At 34.8% G+C, this 19,291-nt stretch overlaps 1 non-coding gene and 1 pseudogene across 1 annotated transcript; one reads left to right on the top strand and one right to left on the bottom strand.

The window, feature by feature from the left end:
• Positions 1–441: 441 nt before the first annotated feature.
• LOC148563702 (small nucleolar RNA R71) lies at positions 442–549 on the bottom strand. The gene has a single exon (XR_015884079.1). It is a non-coding gene; the product is annotated as a small nucleolar RNA R71 (small nucleolar RNA).
• Positions 550–11,829: 11,280 nt separating this feature from the next.
• Positions 11,830–13,896, top strand: LOC107640505 (asparagine--tRNA ligase, cytoplasmic 2-like; annotated as a pseudogene).
• Positions 13,897–19,291: the final 5,395 nt, after the last annotated feature.

The following is a 19,291-nucleotide window of genomic DNA, read 5'->3' as shown; positions in this document are numbered from 1 at the left end:
CAATCCAGAGACAACCTTACAGGAATTTTTGAACAGGAAGAGGAGATGGCAGCCAAAAATAATAATAATGCAAGGAGGATGCTTGGTGACTTTACTGCACCTAATTCCAATTTACATGGAAGAAGCATCTCCATCCCTACCATTGGAGCAAACAATTTTGAGCTTAAACCTCAACTAGTTTCTCTGATGCAGCAGAACTGCAAGTTCCATGGACTTCCATCTGAAGATCCTTTTCAGTTCTTAACTGAATTTTTGCAGATCTGTGATACTGTTAAGACTAATGGAGTAGATCCTAAAGTCTACAGGCTCATGCTTTTTCCTTTTGCTGTGAGAGATAGAGCTAGAATATGGTTGGATTCTCAACCTAAAGATAGCCTGAACTCTTGGGATAAGCTGGTCAAGGCTTTCTTAGCCAAGTTCTTTCCTCCTCAAAAGCTGAGTAAGCTTAGAGTGGATGTTCAAACCTTCAGACAGAAGGAAGGTGAATCCCTCTATGAAGCTTGGGAGAGATACAAGCAACTGACCAAAAAGTGTCCTTCTGACATGCTTTCAGAATGGACCATCTTGGATATATTCTATGATGGTCTGTCTGAATTAGCTAAGATGTCATTGGATACTTCTGCAAGTGGATCCATTCACCTAAAGTAAATGCCTGCAGAAGCTCAAGAACTCATTGACATGGTTGCTAATAACCAGTTCATGTACACTTCTGAGAGGAATCCTGTGAGTAATGGGACGCCTCAGAAGAAGGGAGTTCTTGAAATTGATACTCTGAATGCCATATTGGCCCAGAATAAAATATTGACTCAGCAAGTCAATATGATTTCTCAGAGTCTGAATGGAATGCAAGCTACATCCAACAGTACTCAAGAGGCATCTTCTGAAGAAGAAGCTTATGATCTTGAAAACTCTGCAATAGCAGAGGTGAATTACATGGGAGAACCATATGGAAACACCTATAATCCCTCATGGAGAAATCACCCAAATCTCTCATGGAAGGATCAACAAAAGCCTCAACAAGGCTTTAATAATGGTGGAAGAAACAGGTTTAGCAATAGCAAGCCTTTTCCATTATCCACTCAGCAACAGACAGAGAACTCTGAACAAAATACCTCTAATTTAGCAAACTTAGTCTCTGATCTATTAAGGCCACTGTGAGTTTCATGAATGAAACAAGGTCCTCCATTAGAAATTTGGAGGCACAAGTGGGACAGCTGAGTAAGAAAATAACTGAAACCCCTCCTAGTACTCTCCCAAGCAATACAGAAGAAAATTCAAAAGGAGAGTACAAGGCCATTGATATAACCATCATGGCCGAATCCAAGAAGGAAGGGGAGGACATGAATCCCAAGGAGGAAGACCTCCTGGGACGTCCAGTGATCAACAAGGAGTTTCCCTTTGAGGAACCAAAGGACTCTGAGGCTCATTTAGAGACCATAGAGATTCCATTAAACCTCCTTACGCCCTTCATGAGCTCTGATGAGTATTCTTCTTCTGAAGAGAATGAGGATGTCACTGAAGAACAAGTTGCCAAGTTCCTTGGTGCAATCATGAAGCTGAATGCCAATTTATTTGGTAATGAGACTTGGGGAGATGAACCTCCTCTGTTCACCAATGAACTAAATGCATTGGATCAACTGAGATTGCCTCAGAAGAAACAGGATCCTGGAAAGTTCCTAATACCTTGTACCATAGGCACCATGACCTTTGAGAAGGCTCTATGTGACCTTGGGTCAGGAATAAACTCCATGCCACTCTCTGTAATGGAGAAACTGGGAATCTTTGAGCTACAAGCTGCTAAAATCTCATTAGAGATGGCAGACAATTCCAGAGAACAGGCTTATGGACAAGTAGAGGACATATTAGTAAGGGTTGAAGGCCTTTACATCTCTGCTGATTTCATAATCCTAGATACTGGGAAGGATGAGGATGAATCCATCATCCTTAGAAGACCCTTCCTAGCCACAGCAAGAGCTGTGATTGATGTTAACATAGGTGAACTAGTCCTTCAATTGAATGAGGACTCCCTTGAGTTTAAAACTCAATGACATCCTTCTGTAAACATGGAAATGAGGCACAGTAAGCTTCTCTCAAAACAGAGTCAACTAGAGCCCCACAGTCAAACTCTAAGTTTGGTGTTGGGAGGCCACAACCAAACTCTAAGTTTGGTGTTGAACTCCCATACTCAAACTCTAAGTTTGGTGTTGGGAAATCTCAACAATGCTCTGAACATCTATGAGGCTCCATGAGAGCCCACTATCAAGCTATTGACATTAAAGAAGCGCTTGTTGGGAGGCAACCCAATTTTTATTTAATTATGTTTTTATTAGTTATATGTCTTCATAGGTTCATGATCATGTGGAGTCACAAAAACAACTGAAAAAAATTGAAGAAAAATCAAAAACAGCATTAAAAACAGCACACCCTAGAGGAGGAGTTCACTGGCGTTCAAACGCCAGTAAGGAGCATCTGGCTGGCGTTCAATGCCAGAACAGAGCATGGAGCTGGCGCTGAACGCCAGAAACAAGCATGAAGCTGGCGTTCAACGCCAGAAATATGCTGCATCTGGGCGTTGAACGCCCAAAACAAGCATCAGTTCGGCGTTTAAACGCCAGAATTGCATTCAAAGGCATTTTACATGCCTAATTGGTGCAGGGATGTAAATCCTTGACACCTCAGGATCTGTGGATCCCACAGGATCCCCACCTTCCCTCCTCATAATCCTAGTTTCTTCCACATCTTCTTCTTCATCTATTCTTTCTTCTCCTGCACGAGGGCGAGCAACATTCTAAGTTTGGTGTGGTAAAAGCATTGCTTATTTTGCTTTTCCATAACCATTGATGGCACCTAAGGCCAGAGAAACCTCAAAAAAAAAGAGAGAGAGAAGAAAAAAGGGAAGACAAAAGCTTTCACCTCCAAGTCATGGGAGATGGAGAGATTCATGTAAAGGATCTATAGCTCAGTGGCAAAACATTTGACTGCAAATCAAGAGATCCCTGAGATACCTCAGGGGATACATTTTCCCCCACACAATTATTGGGAGCAACTAAGGATAGGAGCATCAAAGAGCAATGAGGGAGGAGCAACAAAGACAAGGAAGAGACATAGAAGAGCTCAAGGACATCATTGGTTCCTCAAGGAGAAAACGCCACCATCACTAAGGTGGACTCATTCCTTGTTCTTGCATTCTCTGTTTTTTGTTTTCTTTATGTTAAAGTACTTATCCATGTTTGTGTCTTATTACATGATCATTAGTATTTAGTAACTTTGTCTTAAAGTTATGAATGTCCTATGAATCCATCACCTCTCTTAAATGAAAACTGTTTTAATTCAAAAGAACAAGAAGTACATGAGTTTCGAATTTATCCTTGAACTTAGTTTAATTATATTGATGTGGTGACAATGCTTCTTGTTTTCTGAATGAATGCCTGAACAGTGCATATGTCTTTTGAAGTTGTTGTTCATGAATGTTAAATATGTTGGCTCTTGAAAGAATGATGACAAGGAGACATGTTATTTGATAATCTGAAAAATCATAAAAATGATTCTTGAAGCAAGAAAAAGCAGTGAATACAAAAGCTTGTAGAAAAAAAATATAGAAAAAAAAATAGCGAAAAAAAAAGAGAAAAAGCAAGCAGAAAAAGCCAATAACCCTTAAAACCAAAAGGCAAGGGTAATAAAAAGGATCCCAAGGCTTTGAGCATCAGTGGATAGGAGGGCCTAAAGGAATAAAATCCTGACCTAAGCGGCTAAACCAAGCTGTCCCTAACCATGTGCTTGTGGCGTGAAGGTGTCAAGTGAAAACTTAAGATTGAGCGGTTAAAGTCAAGGTCCAAAGCAAAAGAAGAGTGTGCTTAATAACCCTGGACACCTCTAATTGGAGACTTTAGCAAAGCTGAGTCACAATCTGAAAAGGTTCACCCAATTATGTGTCTGTGGCATTTATGTATCTGTTGGTAATACTGGAAAACAAAGTGCTTAGGGCCACGGCCAAGACTCATAAAGTAGCTGTGTTCAAGAATCAACATACTGAACTAGTAGAATCAATAACACTATCTGAACTCTGAGTTCCTATAGATGCCAATCATTCTGAACTTCAATGGATAAAGTGAGATGCCAAAACTATTCAAGAGGCAAAGAGCTACAAGTCCCGCTCATCTGATTGGAGCTATGTTTCATTGATAGTTTGGAATTTATAGTATATTCTCTTCTTTTTATCCTATTTGATTTTCAGTTGCTTGGGGACAAGCAACAATTTAAGTTTGGTGTTGTGATGAGCGGATAATTTATACGCTTTTTGGCATTGTTTTTAGTATGTTTTTAGTAGGATCTAGTTACTTTTAGGGATGTTTTCATTAGTTTTTATGTTAAATTCATATTTCTGGACTTTACTATGAGTTTGTGTGTTTTTCTGTGATTTCAGGTATTTTCTGGCTGAAATTGAGGGACTTGAGCGAAAATCAGATTCAGAGGTAGAAGAAGGACTGCTGATGCTGTTGGATTCTGACCTCCCTTTACTCAAAGTGGATTTTCTGGGGATACAGAATTCAAAATGGCGTGATTCCAATTGCGTTGGAAAGTAGACATCCAGGGCTTTCCAGCAATATATAATAGTCCATACTTTGGCCGAGTTTAGATGACGCAAAAAGGTGTTGAACGCTAGTTCTATGCTGCAGTCTGGAGTTAAACGCCAGAAACACGTCACAAGCCAGAGTTGAACGCCAGAAACACGTTACAAACTGGCGTTCAACTCCAAGAATGACCTCTCCACGTGTAAACTTCAAGCTCAGCCCAAGCACACACCAAGTGGGCCCCGGAAGTGGATTTATGCATCAATTACTTACTCCTGTAAACCCTAGTAACTAATTTAGTATAAATAGGACTTTTTACTATTGTATTAGACATCTTCGGATCATCTTATGATTTTTAGTTCATCTTAGGATCATATTGATCACGTTTGGGGCTGGCCATTTGGCCATGCCTGGACCTTATCACTTATGTATTTTCAACGGTAGAGTTTCTACACACCATAGATTAAGGTGTGGAGCTCTGTTGTTCCTCACAAATTAATGCAAAGTACTACTATTTCTCTATTCAATTCAACTTATTCCGCTTCTAAGATATTCATTCGCATTTCAATATGAATGTGATGAATGTGACAATCATCATCATTCCCATACGAACGCATGCCTGACAACCACTTCTGTTCTACCTTAGATTGGATGATTATCTCTTGGATCACTTAATCAGAATCTTCGTGGTATAAGCTAGATTAATGGTGGCATTCATGAGAATCTGGAAAGTCTAAACCTTGTCTGTGGTATTCCGAGTAGGATTCAGGGATTGAATGACTGTGACGAACTTCAAACTCGCGAGTGCTGGGTGTAGTGACAGACGCAAAAGGATAGTAAATCCTATTCCAGTATGATCGAGAACCTCCAGATGATTAGCCATGCAGTGACAGCGCATCGAACCATTTTTACAGAGAGGATGGGATGTAGCCATTGACAACGGTGATGCCTCCAGATGATTAGCCATGCAGTGACAGCGCATCGGACCATTTTCACAGAGAGGATGAGATGTAGCCATTGACGACGGTGATGCCCATACATAAAGTTTGTCATAGAAAGGAGTAAGACTGATTGGATGAAGACAGCGGGAAAGCAGAGATTCAGAGGAACGCAAGCATCTCTATACGCTTATCTGAAATTCTCACCAATGATATACATAAGTATTTTTATCTTTGTTTTCTGTTTATTTATTATTATTATTCGAAAACTCCATAACCATTTGATATCCGCCTGACTGAGATTTACAAGGTGACCATAGCTTGCTTCATACCAACAATCTCCGTGGGATCAACCCTTACTCACGTAAGGTTTTATTACTTGGACGACCCAGTGCACTTGCTGGTTAGTTGTGCGAAGTTGTGAAGTTATGTTTGGACCATGGTATTGTGCACCAGTTATGGCGCCATTGCCAGGGAGAGAACGAATAACAAATTTTACAACCTCAGAGTAACAATTTTGCATACCACTAACAATTTTCCTCTTACTCTTAATGCCACAAAGAGCTCTAAGTTGACCATCTGTCTCAAGTAAACCATATTCAAGTGGGATGAGAAAAGCTAAGGGATATGAATTTTACCCACTTGAATGTTGTGAAGGATGATGGTGACTTAGGCGGAGAGGTCTCCAACAACTTTGGCAAGGTGATTTCAAGCTCCACTCCCTTGTGCTCTTCTTTGAAAACTTCCACCTCCTTGCAAGCTTCTTCAATTTCACCCTCTTCCTCTTGGTAGCTTTCTTCCAAATCAAACTCTTCTTTATGGCTTACCAAGGGCATGGGAGGTTGTGCTTCTTCTTTTTTAATCTCCATCTCTTGATCAACCTCTGTAAAGTCTTCAACCATGATATGCCTTGGAGGTTGTACACCTTCCTCAACATCAACATCAAACATCTTGGAAGGAGGCTCTAGGACTGGACTTTCCAATGGAGGTTCAGCATCTCCTAAGTCTGCAACCACTTCCTTTTCTTTGATAATTTCGGCCTTCTCCACTTGCTCTAATACAAAATCAGACTCCTCCTTGATGTCTTCCTTCACTAATTCTTCCACCGCTTCTTCGACTTTAAGGGTCTCTACTACCTCCACCTGTAGGGCCTCCTCTAGCTTCTTATGAAGTATGAATTTGCGAAGACGATCCCTTTTCTCTTGTTCCTTGTCAATAGCATAGCTGGGATCATCTTTCTCTTGGATTGATGGATGTGGGTGCTCTTCCATGGAGGGTGGTGATGGGATGGAAATATTATTATGTGGTTGAAAAGGAAGTGTACTAAAGCTTGAGGGTTGAATATTGGAGGTAGAGGGTTGGTCCATGCGGGATATAAGTGCTTGAAGAGTAGAGGTGAGATTAGTGATAGAGGCAAGTGTAGTATGAAGCTCTGTTTGCCCTTGGTGAATAACACCAATGGTGTTGTCATCCAGTGGAGGTTGGGGTGGATATGGGTTAGGGTCATATGGAGGTGAATGGTGTAAAGGGGCTTGTGAGTATGGTGGTTCAAAGGTGTGTTGTGGAGGTGGTTCATAAGCATATGATAGGGCTTGTTGGTAACTACAAAGGGTCTACCATATCTATCATCTTGGTATGCATCTCAGAATGGCTCTTGACCATAGTAATTTGGTGGAGGTTGGTTGTCACGAAAAGGTCCACCATAACTATTGTCTTGGCATGCATTGTAAGATGGTCGTTGTCCATGGTATCTTGGAAGGTGTTGTTGCCGAAAGGGTTGATCAGATCCTCGTGGCTCCTTCCATCTTTGATTGTTTCGACCTTGATGCATGTTCCTATTATAGCTTCCATTCCTTTGAACAACATTAGAACCAAACTCAAAGCGACGGGAGTGAGAACTCATAGTAGCTAATAAAAATTAAAAACAAAAATAAAAATAAATAAACAAGCAAAATAAAATTTTTACAATAACCAATAATAAGGCACACATTTGTAATTTCCCGGCAACGGCGCCATTTTGACGAACGAAACTCTCGCGCGATCTAGAATTTTCACAAATAAATTTCCGTTGTAAGTATAGCTTCTAGACCGACAACAATTCCTTTCGTACAAAAGTTTTGGTTGTCACAAGTAACAAAATCCAATAAAATTTATAACCGAAGTATTTAAACCTCGGGTCGTCTTCTCAAGGAATTGCATGGAAGAATGATTTATTATTGGTTATGAAAAAGGTATGTTTTTGGGTTTTTGAAATAGGGAACAAGTAATTTAAATGGCAAGAAAAATAAATTAATAATTATAAAAATCTCTTGCAAGGTATAAGAACTGGAAATCCCATCCTAGTTATCCTTATCAGGTGTGATGAGAATTGTTATTGCTCCAACTTAGTTAACCCTTACTAAATAAAGGAAATTCAAGTAGACCAATCAATTTGATCCTCAAGTCCTAGTCAACTTCTGTGGAAAGACTAGCTTTAGAGCGATCCAAATCAATCAGCAACTCCCAATTTTCAATCAACTGCTGAGTTTGATAACTCAAGTGTTACCAATTACTTTACCAAAGCAAAAAGGGAATAAATTTTAAATTAAATTGAAAGCATCATAAATAGAATAAAATAATCATAAATCTGAAATACCTCGAATTGCATTAAATAGAATATTCAAATCTAACATGAAAAGATTCATAAGCCAATTTGGCAACATAAGTAATTAACAAATAAAAGCATTAGAGTATCTAAAAGTAGAAGAGAAACATAAATTAAAGTTGGAAACATTGAACCTGGAATTGGAGAAAACGAAGGGATTCTAATCCTAAAATCTAAGAGAAATCCTAATCCTAAATCCTAAGAGAGATGAGAGAGCCTCTCTCTCTCTAAAACTACATCTAAAACCTAAAAATTGTGAAATATGAAAGTTGTATGAATTGTTGGATTGATTCTCCAACTTTATAGCCTCTAATCTGTATTTTCTGGGCCAAAAAATGGGTCAAAAACAGTCCAAAAATCGTCCCAGCAATGTTTGATACATCCAGGTCGCTGCAAAGTCACGCGGAAGCGTCGTCCACGCGTTTGCGTGGATTGGGTTTTTGCCAGGTCACGCGTCCGCGTGATCCACGCGTTCGAGTCGCCTGGATTCGGGGCAGCTATGGCAAATTATATATCGTTGCGAAGCCCCGAACGTTAGCTTTCCAACGCAACTGGAACCGCGTCATTTGAATCTTTGTAGCTCAAGTTATGGTTGATTTAGTACCCAGAGGTCAGGCTGGACAGCTTTAGTAGTTCCTTCAGTTTCTTGTATTCCTTCCACTTTTGCATGCTTCCTTTCCATACTCTAAGCCATTCCTGTCCTGTAAACCCTGAAATCACTTAACACACATATCAAGTCATTGAATGGTAAAAAGAGAGAATTAATTTTTGGTAATTTAAAGGCTTGGGAAGCAAGTTTCCAATTATAGAACGAAACTAGGAAGGAATTGTAAAACCATGCAAATCATATGAATAAGCGAGTAAAGAGTTGATAAAAACCACTCAAATTAGCACAAGATAAACCATAAAATAGTGGTTTATCAGTCGTCCACGCGTACGCATCGTTTGGCAAAAATCCTTGTCACGTGTACGCGTCAGTTACGCGTACGCATCTCCCACGCGTACGCGTCGCTGCCAGCTTCTCAAAACATCATTTTCTTGCGTTCCTTCCACTTTTGCATGCTTTCTTTCCGTCCTCTAATCCATTCCTGCCCTATAAACTTTGAAAACACTCAGCAAATATATCACGGCATCGAATGGTAATAAGAGAGGATTAAAATTAGCAAATTTAAGGCCAAAGAAGCATGTTTTCATTCATAGCACAAAATTAGGAAGGAAAATGTAAAACATGCAAATTATATGAATAAGTGTGAGAATAATGGATAAAATCTACTAAATTAAGCACAAGATAAACCCTAAAAATGGGGTTTATCAGCTGAATTACCCCCTCCCCTTTCTTTCTCTCAAAAATGCACCCTCACCAACCCTAGATTCTCCTAAACCCTATCAGAGCCACCACCACCATCTCCCCTTTCTTTCATTCTGCTCTTCTCCTCGTGTCGTCAAAAGCTAAGGTCGATTCGGGACTGTTGTTAGCATCGTCATTTTTCTGTTCGAGCTCTCTCTGTTGCTGCTTCTTTGCTCTTCACCATTGGTTGTTGCCGCTTTTCCATCCCTCGCCGTGGGTCGTCACTACTTCTCTCCTCCTTGTTGTGTGTCGTGTCTGCTTCTTCCCTCCTCGCTGTTTTTGGCTGTGACCCCTTTTCTGCTCCCCTCCAGTCTTGTCGTCGCTACCTCTTTGCTCCGCACCGTGTCTCATCGTCATTGATTCTCTGTTTCACATTACCAAAGTTCCCAATTTGAATTTCTCTGTCTCTCTGCTCTCTGGCTGTATGCTGTTTTTTCCTCCCCTTCGCTGCCAATAGTAAAACCTCCCCTTTATCCTCTTTAATAATGTTCAATTTGTTGTAATTGTATTATATTATTTTCTTCTTTGTTCTGTTCTAAATATGCGTATGATGTATTATTGATGATTCTGCTGAGTTTTGAGATATTAATTTTCTGAAATTTTATTTGAATTCAGTTTGTTGATGCTGAATTGATTCTGTTGAGATTGAGTTATAAATTTAATTTTTTAAATTTTAATTTATTAATTATGTTGAAATTTGAATTATAAATCCAATCTGTTTTACTTGTTATTTTGGTAAATTGTTATTTTACTGTCATTGATTTAAAAGAGAAACATTGCTACAATTCTACATTGGATTTACTATATGGCTTCAAAATAAGGGTTGGGTGAAGTTCAGATAAAGAGATCGTTCACTCATAGAAAAAAAGAATGAAATTAAAAAGTAAAGAATAAAAGGATTACCTAATTTACAAAAATAGAAAACTCAGGAATGGAAACCTAATTTATAAAGGTTATTCATGCTTCTTTATTGTGTTTTTTTTTAGTTAATTTAATTGTTCAATTTTCTTGTGTTCTAGGCTTTTTACTCTGTTGTGAAATTGCTTCTTCCAGTTCAAATTAGAGACTATACTGATTTTTTTTTCTTCTTGCACCATACTAAAATTTGTGGTCTCAAATTTCGGTTGCCTATCATAAAAGTCTTATTGCTAATGTGTTATATATACATGAAAATTGAGAAACTTAAATGAAAGAACCAAATTTCGACCAATTTTAATTCATACAATGTTTTATTTGCTCTGCATCCTATCTTACAATAGATGTTATTTTAAATTTTTAATAATTTTATGTTATATTTAATTAAATCGGTTCAATTACAGTTCAACGTCAGTTAAACTATTAAACTATTAAATTAATCACTTAATCGATTTATTGACCGATTTAGTTCTCACAACCTTGTCAAAAGATAGAGTACATACATTTACATAATAAAAAAAATTAAACAATCTCCAATTTTATCACGTGATAATGATAATCCTTATTTTATAACAAAAAAAAAAAACTTTTGGAGGTTTATATATATATATGGATAACAATAATATAATCCAAACATGCTTTATGAAATTCGAGATTTACAAGCCAAATACATATAATCAATATATACATATATCGATTCAGTAAAATAAATACTAAAAAATAAATATTTTCAATGATTTAAATAAGGATGACTCTGATATCACTTTTTAAAATAAATTATTTTATAATTCAGATCATCCGTTTTAGATCATTAAAAATATATGTCAGAATACAAAAGCTAAGGTACATTTATTCATAGAAATTAATAGAAAAGTTGTCTCAGTCTTTTTCAACCAAAACCTTCTGTATTTCTAGTAGGGCGACGAAATTGTAACTCTTTTAATGGAAAAAGAGTTCCAAATGCGGTTTTAGTATGTTGGAGACTGAAATCCTGATGTCACTATAGCTAAGTATGGCATCTATTAAACCTTAACGTCCAAATAAAAATAGTATCAAAAACTCAAATAAAAATAATATCTGATTTTATTTTTATTTAATTTTAAATAAAAATAATTATAACTTATTTAATTTAATAAGGACAAATAGGTCCCTGACATTTTTTTCTGCGGACATTTTCGTCCCTAAGGATTGGAAAATACATTCATATCCCTGACCCTTCCAAAACGCGGACAAATTTATCCCTCCGTTGAAGTGACTCCGTTGGACTCAACGGAAAATGCTGACGTGGCTCCCGTGGCGCTGACCTGGCCGTTACAGGAGTACACGTGGCATGTAACTTTTTAAAACAGTACATATTAGTCCTCCCACCCCAAAACGACGTCGTTTCACCCAAACCCCCAATCTTTCACATTTATGAGCCCTAATCCTTCCACAGAAACGGTGAAGTGGGTCACTGTCCTCAGCCGCCTCCAACCCCAACCACCTACTGGAACCTGTATACTAGTCGAAGGTCAAATAGAAAGACCAGCAACAGAAGAAAAGCATGTTATTGAGCTCAAAGCTGACAAAGTTCTTCACATTGGGATAGTAGATGTTGACAAGTATCCATTATCAAAGAAGAGAGTTCCACTGGAGATGTTAAGGGACTTTTTCCAGTTTTGACCGCGTACAACAACGGTGAAATTCATAATCACTTTGATATTTACTCATTCTATTCATCTTAATTATCCATAGTTAGCTTAGATTTCTTGACAGGTGACATGGGTAGTTGGTTGAATTAACTCAATTTGTATAGAACCTTATCATCTTAACCATAAAATAAAATTGATGGTTGCTCATTGCATCCTAATTATAGGAATGACAATCATATATTTATTTCTTAAAAATGATGAGAAGTTAAGACTAAATTTGTTTTGTTTTTCACTAAATGACATGTAGGTGGCAACTGTCATGCATATTCGTAATGCTCTGTCGTTTGCAACCCACTCATTTTTCAATGGTTAAGGATTCCTTGATGTGCAAACACCAATTATAACCACCACAGACTGCGAAGAATTTGGCAAATTGTTCCAGGTGGCCGGCCTGGAACAGAAAGCTGACAAGCAGAAGCTTAGTATTATCCATGAGACTGATGGTGTTAGCCTTGATATTGTGAAGGCAGCTGCTAAAGAGAAGAGCAATATAGTTGAAACTTTGAAAAGGACTGAGAGCAATAGTGAAGCTCTGGCTGCTGCAGTTCAAGATTTGCGAAAAACAAATGAATTGGTATCACAGTTGGAAGCCATAGAGAAGAAAAATTTAAAATCCTTATCATCGAAGGATGAGGTGGTTGATGCTTCTAGAGATTTGTTCTTGACTGTCTCAAGTCGCTTGCATCTAGAGAGTTATGCATGTGCTCTTGAAAATGTCTACTCATTTAGACCAAGATTCCAGGCAGATAAAACAGATTCGGCCAAGTATGCTTCAGAAATGTGGATGGTTGAGGTTGAAATGGCTTTTTCGCAGCTGCAGGTAACATTTTTTTCTCTCTATATCACTGCTTTATAATATACTCAGTTTATTGCATACCATTTATCTATTTAACATTTCAATATCTGAATCCATAGAATGCAGTATTACTTATATATACAGAATTATTAGCCATCCTTCTAAGTTGCTGATCCAACCCAATGAAATTTGCTAGAGTAGAAATAATTTATATATGCTGTATCTCCAAAGTTAATAATAGGAAAAATTGAGACAAGCAAAAACAATGGTTGGATTATGATTAAATATGAACAAGCAGAGAATTTCTATATTCTTTCTTTATAGAATTGAATTTTATCTTCTGAACAGCCACAAAAAATTATATATATAGCAAACTTCTCAGAATGATATTGAAAGTAAAAAAAATGGAAGTTGCTCATTAAGAAACCTTAATTTAATTAAATATGACAAAAATTTATTATACTTGTGCATCAAATTAGTGCAGTTTTACATATTTAAATTAACATACAAAGTTCTCAAGTCATAGTCCCTTTAATTAATAGTTGTAAACTTTTAATTCCTTCTTATATTCTGATTTGGAGGCTTCTTTTGTCATTTAATAGCACATTGTATTTTGTGGTGCTTGGAGGATGCCATGAATTGTGCTAGTGACTATTTCAATCACCTCATTATGTATGTTTTAGAAACATGCCATGAAGATATGAAGTTTATTGCCAAAAGAATTGAAATGCCTGCTTCACTCATCTTCAGCAGACTGCGTCAGATTTTCCTGAAATGATTTCTTACAATGAAGTCATAGATATTCTAAGAAAGGTAGTTGTTACTTCTAAATGCTGAGATGAAAACAAGAGATTTTCTTTCTTACTGTTTTAATTGTGCTCCCAGGTTGAAGATAAGAAATTCGAAACAAATTTCAAATCAAGTGTTGCACTCACTACAGAACACTTAAGAACACTTGATGAGGACAGTGACCCACTTCACTGGAAGGATTAGGGGTCATAAATGTGAAAGATTGGGGGTTCGGGTGAAACGACGTCGTTTTGGGGTGGGAGGACTAATATGTCCTGTTTTGAAAAGCTACACGTTTTGGTGTGAGAGGATTAATATGTCCTGTTTTAAAAAGTTACATGCCACGTGTGCTCCCGTAACGGCCAGGTCAGCGCCACGGGAGCCACGTCAGCGTTTCCGTTGAGTCCAACGGAGTCACTTCAATGGAGGGGTAAATTTGTCTGCGTTTTGGAAGGGTTAGGGACATGAATGTATTTTCCAATCCTTGGGGACGAAAATGTCCGCAAAAAAAAAAGTCAAGACCTATTTATCTTTTATTCTTATAATTAATATATATATATTGTCCACAAATAAATTAAAAAATTAAATAGTTTCCAACATATTTTTCTTAACCTACACCGGTGAACTGAAGGCTAGATAAATGAAACTGGACAAATTAATTTATAAAAAGTTTTATGTGATTTGTGTAAAAATAAGTTCTCCCAGTTGAAACGTTTATTTTATTCTATCAAACTTGAAATTATGTTATTCCTCGAAAAGACGGTTGTCATATAGATCTAACATAGTATAATAACAAATAGGAATAAAAATTAGTGTTATTTAATCTAATAATCGTATATAGTTTTTAAGAGTTTGTTTGATAAAATTTTTATTTTCTGTAAGTAATTTATTAAAATTAATTTTTAAAAGATAATTTTTTAAAAGTTATCCAAATATAAATAATAATAATTGTATTTGATAAAATAAATTTAAAAATTTAAAAAGATCATACTATATAAATATAAGACTAAATTTAAATATTTATTAGTGTATTAGATTATATTATGACATTCTAATTTTAATAAATACAAACAAATTTTAAAAAACTCTTCAAAGTACACGATCTTTAAAAATTGCAAATAAAAGTATATGATCTTTTTTATTTAATAAATATAAAATAAAATACTTATATTCTTAAAGCAAAAAATTTACTTAAGTGATAGTGCATTATACTTAAATTTATTTTTGTATCAACAAAAGGAGTGATTTTAACAATAAACCGACAACTGCCATTGACTTCACCAAATTGACAGAAAAAGTAAGAAGTGAGTGGGAGCGTACAAAATTTTATTGACTTTTGATAGATTGCTGGAGATAGAGGATGTGGTTGCAAATTGTAATGAATCACAATTTTAAAAATATAAATATAAATAAGTTAAAATTTATTTTTATAAATTAGAGTTTTTTATATTTAAAAATTATTTTATTATAAGTAATTAAATTAATTTTATAACTATTTGAATTTAATTAAATTTATATTCTTATATATATATATATATGATGAACTATTTTATATAATTAAAATTATAATTCTAGTAATTTATAAAAAATAAAAATTATATGCATATTTTAATTTGAGTAATTGATATTTTTAATTTAAAAATAGTGTTTAGTTAATAATATTATTATCGAATTCGATATTCGCTGGTATGAGTAAATATCGGTATTTTTTGATGAGCTTAATTTTGTTAATGTTTCATCGTATATCTTTCATCCTTAAATTACTAATGTCATTTATATTAGTAATTCATATATATTTAACCCTAAAATAATTTAAAAAAATTACTTATAAATTACTAGTTGTCAATTATTATTATTATTATTAGTAGTAGTAGTCAGTGGCGGATCTACGGGGGGACCTAAGGTGGCCATGGTCCCCCCAAAATTAAAAAAAATAGTAAATAGTAATAATTAATAATATTAAATTTATTTTTATATATAATATTAAAAAAAATATAAGTTACAAAATTTTATAAATTAAAATAATTAAAAACTGCACTATGTATTAGATATTTGAATTATTGCTCTTGTTAACAAATAGCCCATTCTAATAATTAATAAAAAATGATTCTATTATACTAGCCCAAACCCATACTATTAATTAAAGTAACACTAGTACATTTTTTAAATATTTGTTTCAAACCATCAGAGGCATCAGCGCCACTTTTCTCTCTCTTTTAGTGGTTTCCAAACTTTTGGTCTTCTACTCTTCTCATTCTAATTTTCTTTCCATACCAAAACAAGACATATGAAGAAAAACCATTGAAGAGAAGTGAACAGCAAAATATTAACCATTGAATGCACAACAAAAATTCAAAGAGATATATTTCAATTTTTTTAAGTTAATAACAATGTCAAGTATTATTTATATTATTTATTTAAAATAATTAATTTATTTTTTTTTATAATGGACAGTGTTCAAAGATTGAAGTGAGGCAAAACTCAATAGAATTATTTTTGGGTGAGACTTGGAACAAAAAAATAATCAGGTAAATCAATAACTTTATTTTTTATTATTATATATTTGTGTTTCTAAAATTATTTGTTATTGCTCAATAGATTTAATATTTTTTTTAAAGAAAATAATATATATGTAATTATTTTTTTTTTTTTGTTAGATAGTTCAAGTTAAGTTAAAAATGTCAAAAATAAAAATAATTCACTCATTTTTCAAGAGAAAAGAGAGAATATATGATGAACAAAATTCAGCTTCAGATTCTTTGAGTAATGTTCAAAATATTATTGAACAACCTGTGATACAACTTGAGCAAGATTAAAAAATATCAAAATCTTAAAGTATGTAGTCGAACATTGACTTTTATATAATATAATTACTTTTTTTATATATATGCTATAAATTATATTTTGTTAATTTTTTGTTATATTTTATATTTAATTGACCCCTCTTATGAAATTTTTGGTTCTGCCACTGATAGTAGTACTACTACTACTTGGTTGCATTTAACAAAACGTAAAGGGAGAAAAAGAAAGAAAGGTGGCTTGTATACATATATGTATATATAATAATATGACACATGTTTCTTTATTTTCCTTAATCATCACTATGCTTTATTTATTTCTTTCTTCACCACCGAACAATAAAGGAAACGAGTGATCGAGAGAGAAGAAAGAAACCGTGAAAACCCTCGAGGTTCCAGGTGATTTCTTCTCTTTTATATGTTGGTGTCACTTTTGTTCGATGAAAATTGACGGTGATGTAACTCTTCTTTCCCTTAAGTTTGTCCAATTGGAGTTTTAGGAAGCACAGACGATTTCTGACATTTTTTTCTTCAGCAGCTCAGTCAAAAAACTTCTCCGGAATTTCAAGTATTTTAATTTTACATGAAGATAAATTTCGGTAAATTCTCACTAATTAAATTTGTTTTGGATAAGTGAATGGTTATTGTAATTGATTATTGATGAAGTTTGATCGACTTTATATTAAATTTCGTTGATATATGGTTATATGTGATTAAGCTTGTGATTTGGTCATGTTTGTGTTGCCCAAACTATGATAACGAGACTGATTTGGGGCTGACATTGTATTAATTTTTGAATAAAATGAGTGAGGTTTAATGGCAGAGGAATTAAATTAAAAGTTGTGAAAAATCGATAATCGTAAAACTCAAAAACGGATTAAGATTTAAATGTATATTTTAAAAAGAAAATAAGGAGGGTTTCGGTTCTTGGTGAAGAGAAGAATAAGCCAAGAAGAATTATTTTTGAGGAAATATACTTGTATTTTATGAAAAGATTGAGTTTAATATTATAATTATATAAGTTTTTTGGGTATTTTGGGTAATAAATAAAGTTCAGAGGTAAAATGGGTATTTTATAAAAGTTCAGGGTTATTTATATAAATATGAAACAAAGTGAAGGTTTAAATAAAATTTTATAAAATATTGAAGTCAAAAATAAAATATTAAAGAATTTGTGGTTTAGAAAGTAATTAATAAAAGTTTGAAAATAAGAATTTATAAAATAAATTTTAAGAGTATTATAAATATTATTTTAAATATGTGGTTAAAATTACTCATTTACATTAGAGTAAATTATTATTACAAATTATTATTTATCAAGATATTATTTTATAAGAATATTATTGTATGTATTATAAAAAATAAAACAAAGAGTGGTAAACAAACAAGTTTTTCTAAAAGCTTTAGAAAGACAAATCTAAGTTAAGGATCTCATGATCCCCCTCTTCATAAAACATTTAGAAAAAGATGAGGGAAGAGTGTGAAGATAGTTTTTTATGTTAAAAGTAAGGAGTTAAAAGAGTGATGAGAAAAGAAAAGAAAAGAATTTAAAGAATTTCTGTCATAGGAGAGCAGAGAGAGTCAAAAGATTAAAAGAATCTAAAGAACCTCTACCACAGGAGAGCAGAGAATAGAAAAGAAAAGAAACAAAATAACGAAAAGAAAAGAAGAGAAGCAGAGATGATTGTTTACATGCTGAAAACGAGCAAAGATATGGTGGTGAGTCCACCAAAATTTGCTTTCCAGAGATACATCGGCCAATCCAGGGGATGGTCGCACCTGTAAGACAGAGGTTGCTTACAGAGGTTATCACTACATACATTGGCTAGAAAGAGCCTCACCTGTAAGACAAAGGTTGCTTACAGAGGTTATGTTTACATACATCGGCTCAAGAGAGTCGCACCTGTAATACAGAAGTTGCTTACAGAGGTTATGACACTGAAAACCAAACTCAGACAAAGGTTGCTGAGTTGCGTCGGGAGCGGGTCGAAACCGACAGATGAGCTCATTACCTGCACTAGGGATAGACATGCATCATACTTATTTGCGCATATTTCTTTGTAATTGTATTTTCTATGATTGTGTATGCTTGTGATTGGATTCTATGTTTTGTAATTGCTGAGTTGGATTATACTTTGTTGACTGTTGTTATTGTTTGAGAACATAATGAAACAAACTTAACTTCTAACCCGACTCTACTAAGAACTCCCCAGTTCTTACCCCTATCTCTACCCCTTTCAGCTATAGGTGCGAAGGCATAGTGCGGAACTACAGGAGCATAGAAGATTGAGTTTACGAGTTAAGTTCTTAGATTTTATTTTTTCCCTCGTCGTTTATTGTTTTTAGTTTTTAGAGGGGATAGAACTTGTATTTGAGTATCTTGAAATAAGTATATGTAAATAATGCTATGTGAATATATATCTTTGTGATTAATTAATTAAAGTGAAAACTTTTTGTTTTCTTAATTAAAGTTTTGATTCGTATTCGCAAAGGCTCAATATTAAATTAACATAGTATACAATTAAAGGAATTGAGGTAAGTAGCGCTCGTACTTTTAGTGCAATGATGAGGTGCTAAAAGGTGCTACACAAATAGTAAATATAACTCTTTGAATATGTTCCATAATGTATGGAGATGAGATGAGAATGAGAGAAGTGAAACACGCAGGGTATGGTTGGAGTGCTTTGGCGTTCCATTGCACGTTTGGTCGGTCGACACTTTTAGACTGATTGGAGAACAGTGGGGGAAAATGGTAAAGTGCGATATAGACACAGAGTCGTGCAAGTCTTTTAGTGGGGGAC

The sequence above is a fragment of the Arachis ipaensis genome, chromosome B5, assembly GCF_059453495.1.
Source record: "Arachis ipaensis isolate K30076 ecotype BB chromosome B5, ASM5945349v1, whole genome shotgun sequence".
In the NCBI taxonomy this organism is placed as follows: domain Eukaryota; kingdom Viridiplantae; phylum Streptophyta; class Magnoliopsida; order Fabales; family Fabaceae; genus Arachis; species Arachis ipaensis.
Note: the sequence above shows the minus strand (reverse complement) of the source record. Positions and strands in the feature narration are given on the sequence as shown.